This window comes from Amblyomma americanum, chromosome 8 (assembly GCF_052857255.1).
Source record: "Amblyomma americanum isolate KBUSLIRL-KWMA chromosome 8, ASM5285725v1, whole genome shotgun sequence".
Lineage (NCBI taxonomy): Eukaryota > Metazoa > Arthropoda > Arachnida > Ixodida > Ixodidae > Amblyomma > Amblyomma americanum.
Genome location: NC_135504.1, coordinates 124,371,006 through 124,389,594, shown reverse-complemented (window position 1 = coordinate 124,389,594; position 18,589 = coordinate 124,371,006). Strand labels below are relative to the sequence as shown.

Here is an 18,589-nt window from a genome sequence, read left to right as displayed (position 1 = left end):
ATGCTTCCGTCGTTGGAGTCGGTGTGGTAGTAGTAGTGCGGGAAGCTGGTACTCGCACCTCTACCCTCACGCTATGCATGACGACCGGCGGAAGGGTTTTACACTCATTTCTCTCATCCTCGGTCGTGGTAGAAATGGTCAAGGAAGCTGCGGAAAAGTATCAGTCTTCAGCTTCTAACTACGCAGCCTTTCGCGTTAAAATACGTGACCTCGCATGACCCAAACTGACCAGAATTTAAAGAATTTCGAAGCTGCCATGTCGATGGTGGCCAATTAAGATAGGAAGCTAATAAACATCAACCGATGCTCATTATGAGTCTTCCCAATAAAAGGCGAAAATATGCAGTTATACTACCACTCCATCGTTTCAAACTTGTGTTTGTTCTGCTTCACCATCGCCCTGAAAAAACAATTATGGATACTGATGTGCGGTGTCTTTTTTTACAAAATATGTTCTTATATGTCAATATAAATTAATTTTAACACACAATGTACATGAGATTTTTTCCAAGGGATAAAAGGATACGAGAGAAAAGAATATGGGATAACAGGCATGTTTGTTATGTTTTCTGCTTCATGATAAAAGAAAAAGTTGATTTCCTAACCCAATAAGCAGCAAGGCAATACTGACACTCGTGTACACTAATCTTCAATGACAGGATAAAAGCTGACACAGTGCATGCGAACTGAAGCCATACTTGGTGAGACAGAATAAAATCATATTATTTTTGTAATAATGCCAAGACTGATCTCCCTCTGGCGGGGATAAAGTGATGCTGTCATCCACTCTTGGTGCCCTGTGAACGTGCACTGCACTTTGAAACCCTTTGTGCTTACCTCCCCTGAGCACAAGCGCAGTGATGGCGACAGACGCGCATACGAGTAGCAGCATTGCGCTAATCATCAGCATGACAGGATTTCCGCTGCTTTCCCTGCAAAAAGAAGAGTAAACGTGCTTCAAAGAAACGCAAAATCATTTTCTGCGTTTTGCAGCCTTGTTTTAAACGTTTCTAGATTGAAGCTAACCCACTTATCTCTGTTATCTAGTATCTTTCACTTCATGGATGGCTGTGATAAGAATTTCGAAAGGTCCAGATTACCTAATGTTTCCTGATGGTTATGTCGTTTAACAAAATATTGCTTCATACCAAACGTGAAAGGCATCAAATAATTTCGGAGAAATTATTTCGACAATTTCTTCGTGTCGCCTGTTTCATCTTCGTTTCTTTTATTTTTTGTGTTGACATGAGCACTATTGTAGAAGTTAGCGCGAAAAAAACGGCCGCGAAATAATTACTTCCAAGTGATATATCTTTTGACGTGAACGAGTTTAACGTCACAAACTATTCTTGATGCATAGCTCGAGCAAAATTGTCACACGCGCACTGATACTCTGCTGATTCGCTCCCACTCAAAGCCAGTTTCTACACTCCCTCCTCTATCACTTCTCTTAGGGCGCGGTTCAGGTGTCCAACGATATATGAGACAGATACTGCGCCATTTTCTTTCCCCAAAAACCAATTATTATTATTAATTACGGCATAAGGTCCCTAGTCCAGCGCCTCATAATAGGATGAATTTCTGTTTCCTATTATTGCATCAGGAAATACGTAAAGTTAATCAGAGTCACTATTGACTTCGCCTCCAAAGTTTTATTAAAACTCCGCAAAAATTGCTAACAAAAGATGATGGGAGTGTTGAGGGTTTAGAAAATGTTCTTTTGGGTGGAAAATTATTCCGTTGAAAAATTTTGTTATCATTTAGGCGGCGCAAGAACGGGAGCCAGTGTTCCACGCTGTCTGTTCGGCGAAACCCGGAGAGTTCTCCAAACATGTTAGACACGCGGAATGCTTTGGCGAGTGCCGTTTAGACTTTCATCAAAATTGTGAAACTCGATTCATTATATTTTTGGTTCCAGCCTTTAGCGATGTTATAATACCTAGTTTCATAAAAAATATAGGAAGAATAAAAGCGATTTTCAGTGATTGATTTCCGCAAAAAAAAGAGGAAGTGATAGAACTCTCCATAGGCAGGTGTTAGTATAAGCAATACTAAAGGAAGAACAATTTGAAACTGCTGTGCTTGATTTTACTTACCCTTGGTCCTTGGTCATTGGAAGGAGGGAAAGACAAGTACAAATAATCTTTTGAAGTGATGTGGTTTAGACCAGTACAATGTCAAAAATTATAGTACTACATCTGGCACGGATAACGTCCAAGTTGCATTCTGACTACTATATGAACAAATAGAACACCTGCTGGAAGGCAGTTTGTTCAAGTGAAATAATTTGGCTCCCCTGTGACGATGGAAGGGCATACAAAGCGCTCTATAAATTATTTCAAACTGTTCACCAGTGATAACAAGATAAACGCAATAAATACGAGGAATATTCTTTCAGTTGCTTGTAGCTTCTGATGTATCCATCAAATTTAGGTTTTTAACTCAAAGGTTCAGTCCAGAAACACACATTGTAACCACGGAGCCAGAACTAGTGCTGCAAACCAGAAAATAATCACCATAGATTCATATCGTGCCGATGACATCAGTGCCTCGAGATTTCACGCTTTATTTCGAAACACTGTTTACCCTGCCGGTTTCACAAATTAGCTTAAGCAGCGTCGTCATACTGAAGCAAACAAAGATGCAATGCGCGTAAAAATTAATGGTTCCCTTATCCAAGGCACTTTTTCGCGCAATACTGGAAAAGTATTTTTATAATAGCAGTTAAGTATGGTGGTGCACGCCTCCACATGAAGACATCCTCTGCAGATTGTAATGCAATAGCATTAGAAGCATCATCACGAAAAAAACGCGATGTGGTTAATTGTAGAGTATCGGAAAATAAGAAGATAAGAGTATGATGAAGTGCATTTTTTCAGGCACTATCAGGCGACGTATAGAAGTTTGCCAATAACCCTCAAGGAGAAAGTATCTGCCACCACATTTTACCGGTACTAACCAATGGGGAAGGAACGTAGAAAATAACGAAAATGGTTAAACTTAAATTGAGAACTGCCCATTCAGCTATGGAAAGCAAATGGATAGGTGTAACTTGTGCAGACAGGAAGAGAAAGGAAAAAATAGGAAACAAAGGAAGGAAGGAAAAAAGGCTAGTTTCCCATTTTATGGTTGAAATTAAGAACAAATGGCACTAGCAGGGAATACATTGCGAAGCCAAGACGACCGGTGATACCTTGAGGTAGCGGGAGTAGATTGCGAGATATGGGAGGCGTAGATGCGGGCGCCAGAAAAGTCAGGGGGGTGAACGAGATAAAGAAGGCTCCGGGAATAAAGTGGGCACAGCTGGGAAGTTCAGGGTTAAATATAGAGATAGGTAAGATGCTGTTGTCCCGCAGTGGGCTGATTTAGGCAGATTATGATGATCACCTAGCGCCTTTCATATCTAGATGACGGTCCCACGCAACAATCTGATATTGTGAGAAAATTGCACACGCACTAAAAAATTCAAAAGGGCACTTTGTTGACCTAAAGTGCGGTGAGGCGAAAGCCTTTAGCGCGGTGTTGCTTCTTCTGTCACTGATGTGTGGTGAAGATGATGATTAATGACTACACAATTGTTCGCTTCACGACACTTTCGCTGACGTTCATTAGCGCGCGCGCTTGGTTGCTGGAGACACAGGAGAGCGTTTAGGCGGCATGCTTCCAGATCGGCGCTCAGGAGGCCTCCTACAAGACTGCCTAGGGAGCACCCCTCTCGAACGATGGTGGCGCCACTACTTCACACGCATGCGCAGTAGCCTGAGGCGCAAGTGCATTGTCTGCTGGCGCCTTGGGCATGCGCAGTGCAATATCGTGTACCGAGTTCCCAGTTACGACCTAGGACACCAACCACTGGTATTACTAATTTGCTAATTACTTGTTACTGTTTAACTGTGAGGATACTTGTCTGCTTATTTGGAGGAATGCGAAAGCATGTGTTTCGAGGAAATGAAAGGTTTTTGTGGAAAGGACGCAGTAGCTCTAAGATCTCGAAATCTCGGTGAACACCTCAACCACGTTTGATTGGCAGCTATAGTGTGACACTTTGCTGCGAACATCCCCGCTTGCGAGTCATGAGCCAATAAAAGCTTTCGCCTTAATACCAGCGGTATTGGGCGCGATTTCTGTGCCGTTTGAGAAAATAATTGGCTCACTACAGGGAAACTAGGGTTTTACCCACAACAGCTGTGAACTGTGAAGCAGCGCCTCAGTTTTCTGTTTCCTACCTGCGGATGTTGACAACAGGAGCCCCCGATTCACCTGGCCAGCCGGAGCCTGTCCATACGGGGCTTGGGCGTACGCTGCAGGGTCGTAGCCATACTGGCCGTATTGTGCGGGGTCGTATCCGTACTGGCTGTACGCCTGGGCGTACGCAGCAGGTTCGTAGCCGTACTGGCCATAACCTTGGGCATTAGCTGCCGGGTCATATTTAGCACCGTTGTACATGATGCTAACCCGGAAGCTGTTGACCTGCGAATGAAAAATGCGTGTCCCGATCATTCATCACGTATAGACTTTTTGACTTTGGCTTTTTTGACCGCAGCCATATTACCACTGGACTGTGTCAGCAGCGTTCTGATTGGCGTACTTCATACATTCACCTGCGGCGTGTGCGCAGCACAGTCCAACACGCACGCTCGCTCGAACAAGATGTCAACAGTGAAAAAGGTTCGTACAAGACGCGATCATTCAGTTATCTTCCTATGCAAATACACAAATATCATCATGACGAGTGTTACATAGGCTGCGCGTTAGGATTGATTACAAGCATGACTCAAGTGATGTGCTTGAATTTATGCTTGCTATGGAAGATAGCATCTGTGGCAAGTTCATTCCATTGCGCAGATATTCGCATAGAAATACCAACAATAGAGCAGTACTGAAATAATATGATTAATGACCAAAACCAGAATGCGCAGCGCCACTCAGAACTGCCCCCTAACACGCTTGTTTGGTCACCTTCATGGGAGGTTTCACATTTCTCGCGGTAATGAGGTACGAAACCAGCCCTGATACGAATTGTTCGCTTTTTTTCTTGTTTTCAGACTTACTTGAGTTGAACCAAACAGCGCAAAAATTGTGCACACAGTGGTCTTAGCTAATTCCGTTCGCTGCTATGTCTCTCCCAAGGCCATCACATTATGGGCTATATGTTTGACTCGCCAAGGAGCTCTCAGCTATGACTTCATCGAGACAGACAACTATTATTGGCATGTGAGCTTCCTTCTGGACAAGCAATGACAGCCAAGAAAAGATTTTCTCAACTAAATGACGCGAAATAAAACACGAATGCTGGTGCAGGATAGGATTACGCTGCGGCATTTCGTACCAACCATGCTTATAAGTAAACACGGAGAAAATACGACATAGCTGACTTTAGGTAAGAGCGAAATTGAGTGCGTAACATTACGTGGAGTGGGGACTAAACACGAAATGCAGAACATTATCGACAGTGGGCTGATCATGTGTGTGACCCATACACTAACTCTCTCATTGGGCTGCTTGAATCCATCCAAAATCGCTCTCCAAGGTTCATAATGTCAAATTACTCCCGTCATGAAAGTGTTGCAGAAATGAAAAGAACGCTTAATCTTCCGGATCTTGCCATACGGCGCCGCATTTCGCGCCTCTGCACATTTCATAAAATATATTACGGCAACGAAACCTTAAAGCAGTCCTTGTTTAATCCTCCGGTGCACATATCGTCCCGCAGAGATCATCAACTAAAGGTGCACATTCCACAGTGCAGGACTGTCCAATATCTAAATTCCTTCGTCCCCAGAACAGCCTCGGACTGGAATCACCTGCCCTCCACCGTCGTCGTCATCAATGATTCTCAGAAATTCAAGGATACTGTTAATGCTTATGAATTGTAAACTGTTTATTTGTTTGTTTCTTTGTATTTATTTTTTTTCTTGCCTACTCCTCTCTGTAACGCCTGACCGGCCTTGAGAGTAATAAAATGAAAATGAAATGAAATGAAAAATGCTTCACAGACACAGTGGGCTGATCTTGAAAGTAGAACTATTGAAAAATGCCTGAGACACACACCAACAACCAACTCATTGAACTAGGACCAAAGTGTGGTACAAAGTGGCATAATGATCAGAAGCGAGATGCATCAATTTACCTCGAAAAGAAACACTGTGGTCTCTGGAATAAATACGGGATAACCAGTTAGTTTCCTAAAAGCCAAGCAACAAGGATGCGTTTGTGTGTAGTGTGTGCGAGAGGGCGCAGTGGACAGCAGCGGTTTATTTTCGACCACGCAGAGTTCATTTACATGCACTGACACTACGTTTTTCTATTTCGCCTCTGTTGAGATGCAGCCGCATCCGAGGGTCCTCGGTCTGGCGTCCATGGGCTCAGCAGCTGAAAGCAAGGAACGAGTGTTCCACTCACCAAGCCGATGAGTCTCGTAGGCGGCAAAAAGATACTCACTCGAATCAGCAGAGCTATGCGGTTTTCCGTTTGTCGTAAGGCCTCGCTGAAGCACGGAGCTCTTAGAGCTGTTGTTGTTGTTGTTAGCCTATCAAAAGATGGCACATACCCACACTGGGGGATCGGCCAAGAATCGGGTGGCTATTCACCTGAACGCAGTTAACAAAAAGGAAAAGCACGTGGGTTCTCTTCTTCTTCTCTAAAGTGGATCGAAGCTGAGATTCTGCGAGTTACGCAGTGGTTGGAGAAAATATTTGTAGCCTGTTTCACCTCGAGAGAGAGAGCGAGCGAGCAAGCCTTTATTGAAGGGGAGAGATTTGAGCTCCCAAGAAAAATCCGCTAACATGCCACGCTTCGTGCGAAAGAAATTCGGGAGAGAAACGAAGAAAGTAAAAGTAAAAAGAAGAAAATTGAAAGAAGAAGAAAGAAGATTGAGATTTTGAAAAGAATTATCAATAAATAAAAACAACGTAGCCAACGGTGCGTACAAGTAAGAACAACATTGCACGAAAGGCGCAGCGCAGTGCAGGATGACTCACAGATAATTGTAGCCGCACTCAGTTATTAGACAGCTCTACAGGGATCTGACTGAGCTTTGTGAACCCTTTTGTTGTATCGTAGTAATGATAATTAGCAATGAAACAGTACACGTAGCATACGGTCGAGCCGATCTGTATTCTCCTACTTCGTCGTCTTCTCTCCCCCCATGCGCGCGAGTGCGTGCAGCGCACTTGTCACACTTCATCTTTATCACATTTCCGCTGCACTTAAAAAAAAACAAAATGTCTAGCGGATGTCATAGTCTTTGAACCATGCGGGCCGCTTCTTTTTGCGAGTACTTCGGCGAGGCGGCGCAGGAGGTGAAGCCGCAGTTGCCGCTGTGGATTTACTACACGAGGGTTGAGGAGCGGCTGCCGATTCCGGAGCGGGCGGAACGGCTGGCATCATATGGATTGAAGGCGCGTCCGAAGAAGGACCCTGGACCACGGTTCCGGACTGTGGACTGGGCGCGGCATTCGGTTGCCGTCGATAGGCGGCGAAATATCAGCGAAAAGGGCCGCTGGTCTGAGGAGGACAGTTGCTGCTGAACTACTTCTGGGCGAACCGCAGAAAACTTGGACGAGTGCCACACTCGCCCATCATTCAGCAGATAAGATAGGTCCACGCTGCTCCACAACCTTCCGAGGCTCCGAAAACCGAGCTGACAGTTTGCCTCGCACATTTGGTTTGCGGACACGCGCGTACTGGCCAATCTGAAAGTCACGACACTGGGCGCCACTCCGCTGGTCCGCATAAAGCTTGTATTGCGCTTGTTTCTCGTCAAGCCTCTGCAGCAAAAGCTTAAGCGCCTTTGCCGGATCCATTGAGAAGGACTGATCCGGCAGTCCTACGACGTTAAGTCTTGTGCGGGGCAACCGGCCATGAAGTAGGACAGCTGGTGCAATTCCTGTCGTGGCATGGGGCGTACAGCGGCAGACACCGAGGTAGTCCACAATCGCTGTACGTAGGTCGCGTCGCTCGCACAGAGCTAGCTGAATGTAGGACTTAAGCACTCGATTGAACCGTTCAACGAGTCCATTAGCTTGGGGATGGTACACTGAAGAGTAGCAATGGCGTATCCCCCGTTCGCGGAGGAAAGTTTGCATGGCCATCGATGAAAATTGAGGTCCGTGGTCAGAGACAATCTCTTTAGGGTAACCCTCACGAGCGAAGAGGCCAAGCAAAAATTCTTGAACGGTTTGAGTTGTGATGGCATCAGCGAAGACAACTTCTGGCCACTTACTGTAATAATCCATGAGAGTAATCGCGAAGCGGCAGCCACTGGGAGCTTGGTCGAAAGGCCCCACGATATCAATGGCAACCTTATTCCAAGGTTTCTCTGGGAAGGCGACAGGTTGCAGAGGAGCTGCCACCGGACGAGCCGATTTGTCACAGGACTGGCACACGACGCATGTCCGTACCATTTCTTCGACGTGCTCGTCCATTCGCGGCCACCAGTAGAGCTGTCACAGTCGACTTTTCGTGCAGCTGATCCCGGGGTGTGACTCGTGCGCGATGTCCATGAGGCGTCGTCGCAAACTTTCGGGAACGACGAGCCTGTCACCTCGGTACAAAACGCCTTGCACGACGGACAGCTCCGAGGAGATAGTATGGCCAGGAGAGGACAGGAGATAGTATGGCCTAAGGTTCTCCGGTAGGGATTTCTTGTCCGGCCATGTCGCCGATGTAAACTGAATGGCTTGAGCAACTGCCGCGTCGCTGATGGTTGCCTCTTGAAGCTCTTGTAGAGTCACGGCTGGCGATAGCAGGCAGACGAAGTCGTCGTCACTGGCGTCGAACTCACTGGGCTCACTGCACGATGTGGTCGGTAAGGGAAGGCGAGACAGAGCATCCGCAACAGAGTTGGCATTGCCTTTGCGGTACTCTACAGTGTAGTTGTAGCACAACAGGCGAGCCGACCAACGTGAAATTCGCAACGGCCGATGGCCCGTTCCTTTCGTCGACAGCAAAATGACAAGTGTACTGTGGTCGGTGCGTAGAACAAAAGGCCGGCCCCACAAATACACGTGCCACCGTTCGCACGCCCAAACGCAATCTAGGGCCTCACGTTCACCAACAGAGTACTTTCTTTCTTGGGGTGTCAAGGTACGGGAGGCAAACGCAACAGTTTGCAGGCAATAGCCGTTGTCTTGCTGAAGCACTGCCCCAAGGCCATATCCGGAAGCGTCAGTCGTTACGACCACGCGAAGGGCAGGATAAAAAAAATGCAACACGTCACATGACGTCAACATGGATTTCAGTAGTTTGAAGCTTGAATCCGCAGCAGCAGTCCAAGTGAAGGCGGAGTCGCTGCCTCGAAGTAGGGCGCGCATAGGCTCAACGACGTCGGAGTAATGCGGGATAAACTTGGAGTAGAAACCCGCAAGTCCAAGGAGGGAGCGAAGCTCCCTGATGTTAGATGGAGTCGGAGCCTTCGTAATTGCCTCGATGGCAGAAGAAAGCGGAAACAGGCCTTCACCGCTGAAAACATGGCCCAAGAAAGTGAGCTTCGGAACATCGAAAACACATTTGTGGTTGAGCTTGAGTCCGGCTTGGGACAGGCGCTCGAGAAAAGCACGAAGGTTTTCAGGTGCTCCTGTCGGGAGGTGCCATGGACTATGATGTCGTCGATGTAGAAGAGGACACTTTTTCACCCTTTTAAAATTAAGTGCATCATCTTCTGAAAAGCCGAAGGCGCCGAAGCAAGGCCGAAACACACTCGTTTGAAGCGGAAGAGGCCATCATGGGTAATGAATGTGGTCAATTCCCGACTCTCAGGGCTAAGTGGTACTTGATGGTAAGCCGAGGCAAGGTCCAACTTCGAAAAACGCTGTGACCCGGCCAAGCTATGTAGAAGTTCTTCCGTTTGAGGCAAAGGAAAACTGTCGACCACAATAGCCTTGTTCGGCTCACGCAAATCGACGCACATTCGGATGGAGCCATCTTTTTTCCGAGCCACGACTATGGGTGAAATCCACTTGGAAGCGTCGACCCGTTCAATGATGTCTTGAGCTTCAAGCTTCTGGAGTTCCTCAGACACCTGCTGACGAATGGCAAACGGCAGCCGTCGGAGCTTGCAAGCAACAGGAGAAACGGAATCCTGCACTCTGACTTTGTGCACGTAGCCACGAGCAACTCCGAGTTCCTTGGAGAAGAGATGTTCGAAGTGTGGACGTAGCTCAGGAGGTAACAGAGGCGTATCAGGTGTCATGGAAAGACATTCCAACGATGCACCTTTGATCTTCATTTGTAGAGCGGCAATGGAATCCAGGCCCAGCAGCGTTGTGCCTCCCGAGACAACGTACAACAGGATGCAGGCGGTACGGTCGTGGATCTTTGCTGTGGCAACAAAACACCCTTGGACTATAATCCGAGACTTAGAATAGTCCAATAGTTGAACTGCAGTTGATTTAAGCGGGAAACATTTAGCGAAGAATCGGTGGTATAGATCTTCAGAAATAATTGACACAGATGAGCCAGTGTGAATCAGGAAGCGGATGAACTTGCCTTCAATCAGGACTGAGGCGAAAATTCCGTTTTTTTGACTTTCAACATTGAGAATAGACGCACTGCTGGAGCCATCCGGCATCGACGATGTGTCAGCAGTATCTGCAACTTGCTGAACTTGAACAGGACGGTCGGACGACTTGCAGAGAGAGTCGAAATGGCCCACCTTGCCGCACCGACGACACTTGCGGTTGCGGGCTCGGCATGCAGGGTTGTTCGCTAGGTGAGTTGTAGAACCGCAGCGGTAGCACATGCGCTCTGGTATTGCAGCGGCAGGTTGTGATGGTTGACTTTGGCACTTGCAGCAATGGGCCTGAGGTGGTGTTTGTCTCGATCCGCGCTCGCATCTCACACGATGTACTGGAGCGTCCTCCTCAGCCAATTCCCTGGCTTCCCGGGAAGCTTGCTCACACTGTCGAGCAAGGAGCATGGCGCGCGACAGAGTCAAGGAGGAGCCTTCCATGAGTAGGCGCTCACGAAGATGGCAACTCGAGGTCTTCTCCACCAGCTGGTCCCTGATCATATCGTCCGCCATGGTCCAAAACCCGCAGTCGCCGACAAGGCTGCGAAGGACAGCGACGTACTCATCGGTTGTCTCTCCTGGAGCCTGAACTCGACGGCGAAAGCGATGACGTGCGGCGATTACATTCACGGACGATTTGTAATGCTCCGACAGGATGGATATCGCCGCATCAAATTCGTCAAGGCGGGGCGCCTCGTCACCGGAGTGCGAAGCCGCAGCTGTAGGCGCTGGAGTGGACGACGGCGGCACCAATGTATAAAAAATGCGCTGACCTTCCAGTCCGAGGCAATTCAGCAGGATGGCCTTCCGCCTGTCCGCGCCCAGAGTAGAGGCACCAGAGGCCAGCATGTAATTCCGGAACGCCAGCTCCCATTGCTCCCATGGAAGAGCAGGACGACCAGGAGTCGGCAGGAAGGGTGGTGGTGGCTGAAGCCCAGAAAAGCTCATGACGGATGGTGAGCAGGCCACGTGAAGGTCCCGAATCAAAACAGCATCCTCGTCGCCAAAATATGTTGTATCGTAGTAATGATAATTAGCAATGAAACAGTACACGTAGCATACGGTCGAGCCGATCTGTATTCTCCTACTTCGTCGTCTTCTCTCCCCCCATGCGCGCGAGTGCGTGCAGCGCACTTGCCACACTTCATCTTTATCACACCTTTGATTTATTCCCGCAGAAGGAAAAAAGAGACACATGGAGGTGAGAGGCAGCACGCACCAGCGGAGTTCTTTCAGATTTAAAGCCAAGAAACGACAAACAAAAGTGGCCTAAATGCTCAAACGAAAAGAAAACACAATTTAAAGAAAAACTTGTGTTTTAGAGAGGATCCCAGAGTCCGATGCGGAATTTTTTGTTGCATGATCCAAAAAAGGAGAAAAAAGAAAACAAATAAGCAAAAAACGAAGAGACAAAAAACTTGGAGATGCTTGTCGAGAATTGTTACTAGTGTATTCAAACAGAAACCAGGTGGTCAGGGTCACACATGCAAGCCAACACAGAACAGAAATAGCGGTGAATTTTAAACGCTTTCGTGGATAGTGCGTATGTTTTTGTACAGCAGGTACTGGTGACCGCCAACAGGTTCAAGGCGCCAAAAAAGTTTCGAGTTTGGGGGCATTGATGGGAAAACAAATGTTTCATTTTTCCGAGAAAGCACAACTGATTTGTAGAATCTCAAAATCCCGCAGGCGTGCTCTGTTCTCTCTAATGGCGCAGTCATCTTTCATAGTAAAGACAACCTAAATGCAGTTTAAATTTCTGGAGAGGATGAAGTGGTGTCTAGAGCTACAAAAAAACTTACATCTGAGGAAGTGCCAGGTGTGCCTCACAGCCACAACCTACATGGGATACGCAATTTAAAATCCACAAACGCCGTTGTTTTAACCCACGGGCTGGGACAGAGACCGGTATAAAAAACTGAAATAACAGACGTTGTTTTAAATATAATCGTCGTTTGGGTTCGTCCAAAAGGGGTTTACTGCGCAAGCTCCCCTAGCTTCATTTCCCACGTTTCGCGTAGGCGGCGAGCTGTCTTTCGCACCGGACCCTTCCTAGAGGTCCACTGCGGCACTCTATTCAGCAGTAATATGGAAGTAATTACTCATATGCATCACCCAAGCGCAGCCGTACGGCTACAAAGGAAAGCCATACAGTTTTCCCAGAAACTACGTAGTTCAAGAAAACTTTGTCCTCGTCCGGGGTTCGAACCACGGACCACCCCACGGATCACCGGGGCAGTCGCTCTAGCAACTGAGTTAACCGAGACGGCAAGCTTATAGTAGGGCGAGAGCGAATTGAACAATAACTCCAAGTGGGAACAGTGCTGGCCAAATTTACTTATTTTTTATTTATTTTTATTTATTTATTTATTTTCCAGAAGACAACTGGATGGTCTCTTGGGCTAAAAGCTACACAAAAGCTTGACGAAACCCAAAAAACCATTACAAGGCAGCAGCGTAAAGAATAGAAACATAATAGATGAATAGTACATAGGTAGACAGTAATAGGGAAATAATAAAACAGTTACTGTGACAGGTAATAATGATGTCAATCACATAAAGCTACCAGTAATGAACTGAAACCAAAATAAAACAACTGAAAAGCACATACGCAGAAACAACAAACAAAAATTAATGGATCACAACTGCACAAAACAGGAATGTAATTGTTTTTTGTTCAAGCCCACTGTGTGTCTATATTTGTTTAGTATTGTAGGGAGGTTATGGGTAAGTGACTGATATTTATAAAATCTACGAAAATGAGGAACTGCCCACGCATCAACATTTCTTGTTTGCACGCTAATATTTCGTCGCTCTAAGGATGCCAAGGACTTTAGAAGGTTAGTAACTTAAGGGGAGGAAAAGTAGATTGACTGTAATAGGCGAAATTCATACAACTTGTCTACACTTATGATATTGAATGATTCAAATGCACCCTTTGTAGTTTCCATGGGCTCACTTTTACGACCCAAAACAGTGTTTATTGCTTTCCATGCAGCATCCGGGCGTTGTCGAGCGCAGTCTGCAAATAACTGCTCATAGTATAAAGATTTGGCTCTCCGAAGCTCAGCGTTTAGCTTATTCCGCAATATTTTAAACTCCTTTAGAGTTTCTTTTGAACGTGCACGCAAGAAAGAATGAAAGTGACGATTTTTATTTTTGATCATTTGTAAGTGGTCTCGAGTGACCCATGGTTTCTTAATCTTTTTTGTTGGCACGATAGTTTGTAAAGGGAAATGTTTAGCATAGATGCACACAAAACGATTTATGAATTCGTTATACGCGTCATTCGCATCCACATTTTTTAGCACGGCAGACCAATCTTGGTTCATGATTTCATTCTTGAACGAGATTAGCTTTCCTTTGGTAATGCGCTGAACAAAAAATGATTCCCTTTTCACATTCCTGTCCAGTGAATCAATGCGATATGTTAAGAAAGTAGGACAGTGATCACTAACGTCGCAGGCAACTGTGCCTGCATTGTAAATTTCAGTGTCAAGATTCGTAACAATGAGATCTAGCATGGATGATGTAGAACATGTAATTCGAGTTGGTGTTTTAATCACATTTATGAAACCAGATGAAACCAGTTTTGTGCTAAAGTCACGAACACAGTTATTTTCCTCTAACATGTTTATGTTAAAATCACCACCACTGATAAGCCTAAGGTTGTTTTTACAAATAAATTCCAAGAAGTCTTCATAAAATTCTAAGAAGCGTGCAACATTCCCAGTTGGTGGACGATACAAGACAGAAATTATTTGTTTATTTTTCAGCGTTGAGGTTACATAATCCACAGTGGTCTTACTGAATTCCGGCAAAACTTCACACTTCTTGTGCTTTGCAACTAGAATTGCGACGCCACCACCCCTGCTGTTTTTACGATTAAGAAAGAAGTTATTGTAACCATCTAGTTCCAACATTTTGCTGCTGTTTGTATACCAAGTTTCCGACAGCATTAGGACAGAAAATTGAGAGCAAAATTGCTGTAATAAAAGGAAAATGTCATCTTCTTTACGGTTCACTGAACGTGCACTGATATGCATAACTGATTCGCATGATAAATAATAAAACTTCACATCAGATGGCAGAGTAAGCTCCTGATAATCCATCTTTCAATGCTTGAAAACACGAAGCAGATAGCCAGATGAGCACGATGTCGGCAATCACACGTTATCGGCATCACGAGCTGTGTTGCCCGCTTGAGTAGAAAAAATCTTGTCGACAACGTCCTCACCTGTCACATGCACAGTGGGCGTGTTATCTGCCTGCTTGGCAAAGATTTTCCCGTTGTAGGACCACACCAATTTCCAGTTACACTCATATTTTTTTTTCACAGCCATTGCAAGTAGTTTCTTCAATGCGGGACAGAGGTGCTCATTAACATATATTGCATCTGATTTGTCTAGGCCGATGTCTTTGCTTGTAAGCCGTGTTTTTTTCGCCTTCGTCAGGACAATGTCTCGCTTCCTGCGGGATTTGAATTGGACGAGGATGTGCGATTTCCCAGCAGTTCGCGTCGGCACGCGATGGCAGACTTCAATGTCAGCTTCTTCTATCGGTTCTGAGATGGTGTTGCCAATTTTAGAGAGAATGTCACTCAGGGATTCGCCTTCAGTCTCTGCTATTCCTTGTATTTCAATGTTACACTTCCTTGAATATTGTTCAGCATGAGTAAGCCTGCTTTCTGCATTTTGCAATTTACTTTCGAGAGATGCGCATCTGGCACACAGCGCCTCATTATCAATTGATAGTTGCACGTTTTTGGAAACCTCATCATCCAGTTGTTTTTTGATGTCCTCTATTGTCCCATGCGCGAACTCAAGGCTCTCGGTCAAGCTTTTTTGCTCGGTATTTAGCTCACGAATTTCGTTTCGCAAATCTCTTTCCATAGCCTCTCGAAAGGCCTTCAGTTCATGTTTTACTTCGTCTTTAAGTTTAACTAATTCAGCCCTCATTTCTTCCTTCAGCTTATTTAACTCTTTAGACATTTGAAAGCAAGCAGCCTTTCGGGTGCAACAAGATAATAAAGCACTGCAGCTTGAGACAACACACAAGCACAAGTCCAAAATCAGGCAGCAGCGACGACACACAATACAGAAGATAAGTCAAGGAATCGATACGGCGATAACACTAACCTGTGACAAGAGCGTACAACTGTTAACACAGTGCGCACGGGGCACGTCGCTGCTGCCAAGTGAGGCTAGCTGCGCTGATGTGGCTCCTTTTGTAGCTCCTGGCACTGGCGTAGGGCAGCGCAGTAGTTCTGCGCAGCTGACGGTCACGCCTCCTGGTACAACTTGCGGAAAATCCGGCGTAACAATCTGAAGTCCGGCGTGGAGAGCTGGCTTGGTCCGGTGCGGGCGCTGAGTGCAGCCAAGCGGTTTGTGCCTGTGACAAGAGCGTACAACTGTTAACACAGTGCGCACGGGGCACGACGCTGCTGCCAGGGGAATGTCTAGGGGAATCCCCCAGGGTGGACTAGATACCCGAGCGCCGCCAAATGGCAGTGCTTGGGTTGGTGCCAATCAGTAATTACTCCATTATTACAAAGCTACTCCACATTGGGGGATTCCCCATGACATTTGGCCAACCTTTCAGCTATACGCCTTTATTTTGTATAACCTTTTTTTTTCTCAGATCAGTATTTTAAGTATTGTACTTGATGTATTGCCTGTCAATTCAGTTAGATAGCTGAAAATGCCATCGTAGTTGCGTTGATCGATCAGCGAGGTTGCGCCCCGGCGCGCGCAACCTTCCGATTGGCCGAGTCACCCGCAGACCTTCGGAAAGCTGCGCAGCCTTAAGATGAGCAGAGGACGGCTAATAATAGGGGCCACAAAGCTTCCTTTCTCTCTTCTCGCGTTAACCTCATCTAGAACGAGTAGAGAGAATGACAAATGACAATTAGCGAAGAACTCCGCTCTCGCAGTGTCATTTTGTCTTCCGCACCACTGACGCGGAACAGTCGAGGAAACCCTCTGATTACAAAGCAGAGCGACGATATGGGCCCTGGGGCAACCGCCACTTGCTATGTTTTTATCTTGCCGAGCAGTTTTATATATATTTATTTTTTATAGTTACGTCGTTCAGAGTAACGCTGCTGTCACAAATCGAAGTGCTCTCTTTGATAGCGGACAGCGCAGTCACCATTTCAAAAATTTTGAGTGCTTCAGCTTCCGTAGCTCCTTAAAAATTAAACAGCACTAAGAACTGCTTCAGTTGTATGTTCTGATAATAAGAATGATTGCGATTATTACTATGGCGAATCGATTTTTAACAGCGCAAGCACAACTTGGTGAAAAAGAGGTCCGATTAACGTGTTCTTGTTATCCCGAGATGAGGTTAAGAACTCCAAGGTATGCTTTGGAGACTTTTCGCGGCAGTTCAAAACGGGCTTACAGGCGCAAGGCGGAAAAAACCTTGGGCACTCTTTTTTTCTTCCAAGTGCAGTCCTCATGAAAAGCTCGCGGGATGCCTGTGCTCAGTCATGAATTTAGTGTAGCTCTCTCTGGTGACCCAGTCACCTGCTATTAGTTGCAGTGGATGAAGTGCTCAAGTGCTCTTATGCTTGCATATAATTTGAGGGTTGACTTGTTAACGGCGGGCACGCAAATATTTTTTTCTACACACCCGCGTTCCATAAAATTTTGCAGCCGTCGTTTGGTAGCCTTTTCTTTTATCCATGTTTACAGTGCTTGAGGGGTACAGCTTTTAAGGAATGCGCGAAAACAAATTTCTAGGCAGAGTGCACTCAACAAAAATGATGCCGAGAGAGAAAGACTTTATGCTTAACTTTATACTTGCTTCTTCTTATCAAATGAATCAAAATTCTTCATCACCCTGCGATATCGTTTCCTTTCATTTCATTCCACTCTCCATGCCTGTCTTAGCAGCGGAATGTTCGTCTCCTGTTGGTCCTCAGCCCTCCATGCTCCATTTTAACGCGACAGCGTTAAGGAGCTCGTGTCGCAGAAAAGACGGCGTCGTCGGCGTCGGCGGCGTTGGCCATGAGCGAAAAATAGCGCATTTCGATGGACACCAGAACCGCACCGTAAGGGAAGGGATTTTCCTTCCTTTACGACGGAGTGCGGGTGTCTAGCGAGAATTGTCAGACAGGCGTCATTTCCTTTCCATAAAACCAATTTTCATTTCAAATTTCCTTCCTTTACTGCTCGGTTCGGGTGTCCACCGACATATGTGAGCCAATCGTCCTTTTTTTAAATTGTCCAACGGTCCACGCGTCACGCTAAACGGGCGTTGGCATTCTGTGGACTCCTTGGCAGCGCTGCAACACGCTGTCGAGTCTCACTCTTAAAGACGAAGCTTAAGTGTGCTCTAAATTTTTCACTGGAGACCACTTTCTATATAATGCATACCAGATTCATTCACGGCTTCAAATAGTGTCCTAGTGGTGATTAAATGCTGATGCTAAGCTTGGAAGCTGTCGTAATTGGCAATGTTGTGCTGCTCACTCCCTAACACATTCACCAATTGCGAAGCTAAAGAAACGGCAGGATGCAACTGGCGGGCAAGCAAAAGACTTAGGTTTCTTTGCTCGGCATTTTCATGCATCGGTCTGCAACAAGGATTGACTGTTTTCGCTTTAGCACATTAGATATCGGTGCCCTTAGACTTTTCTGAACGGCTTCTCAGAAACAAATTCACATGTACTAATTTCACATTGAATAAATTTGGCATTACATGCACCCATTCTAACAAGACATTTTTTTTATCCTATGATGGAATGGCGCGAAAAAAAAAACACGATGCTGACAGAACACAACATGTGTGCGCTGCGTTGCCCTTTTTCTAACGTCACGTTTTGTTACGCCATTCCTTCATGTGAACCTAAGTAGCACCCAAGCCAAAGAACCATTCTTCTCAAAATTTATGCCTGATTTATTGCACAATCTTTAACGTTTTAATTGTGGTCAGTTGCTATAGCAAAGGTCGCGCCTTGCAGAGACAAGAATTAAGACCTTGTTTAAGACCATTAAAGCATTTCTTGAGTCTTGCGAGCGCTTTTTATTTCAACATTTTGCCTCAAAAATGATCCTTAAACATAAAAAAGTTGAA

General features: G+C 45.9%; 1 long non-coding RNA gene across 1 annotated transcript; it reads right to left on the bottom strand.

Moving 5' to 3' along the window:
- Window positions 1-843: 843 nt before the first annotated feature.
- On the bottom strand, window positions 844-15,701 carry LOC144100669 (uncharacterized). The gene is made up of 3 exons (XR_013307788.1): window positions 15,649-15,701; window positions 4,227-4,470; window positions 844-932 (listed from the first exon to the last, which is right to left on the bottom strand). It is a non-coding gene; the product is annotated as an uncharacterized LOC144100669 (long non-coding RNA).
- Window positions 15,702-18,589: the final 2,888 nt, after the last annotated feature.